Source organism: Eurypyga helias, unplaced genomic scaffold (genome assembly GCF_000690775.1).
Source record: "Eurypyga helias isolate BGI_N326 unplaced genomic scaffold, ASM69077v1 scaffold27087, whole genome shotgun sequence".
Lineage (NCBI taxonomy): Eukaryota > Metazoa > Chordata > Aves > Eurypygiformes > Eurypygidae > Eurypyga > Eurypyga helias.
In genome coordinates, this window is record NW_010261483.1 from 3,433 (window position 1) to 3,845 (window position 413).

The 413-nt window shown below is 66.1% G+C and overlaps 1 protein-coding gene across 1 annotated transcript in view; it reads right to left on the reverse strand.

Annotated features, from left to right (window-relative positions):
- The window catches only part of AQP8 (aquaporin 8), a gene marked incomplete at both ends in the record, with an annotated part of 5,444 nt that overhangs the window by 699 nt on the left and 4,332 nt on the right, over positions 1 to 413 (reverse strand). The window lies entirely within an intron of this gene.

Below are 413 nucleotides of genomic sequence, written 5' to 3' on the forward strand. Positions count from 1 at the left end.
CAGGGCGGACGACCGGCGGGGACCGTCTCCTGATAAACCTCCCCTGTTTGCTCAGGGCTTCCTACGGCAAACACCGCCCGTGCAGCCCTCGGGTTTTATCAGCCCGTAACGGGCTTGTAAAGGCTGCTCTGGCTCCAGTGCCACGCGCTGGGCTCAAGCCGCTGGCCCCTCCTGCACGCGGCTGGGCTGTGCCCAGCAGCCCTCCCCAAAAATGCCACAGGGGCCAAGGGGGCTCATTCGCCAGCTTTGGCTGTGTGCCTCAGCTTCCCTGGCCAGCAGGTCCTGTGCTGTGCTGCGAGGGGGCACATCCCATTCCATCCCACCTAACCCCACTCCGCTCCATCCCATCCCACCTCATCCCAGCCCGGCATTCTCCCCAGAGCAGGATGCAGCAGCCGCGGCACTGGCTGGGG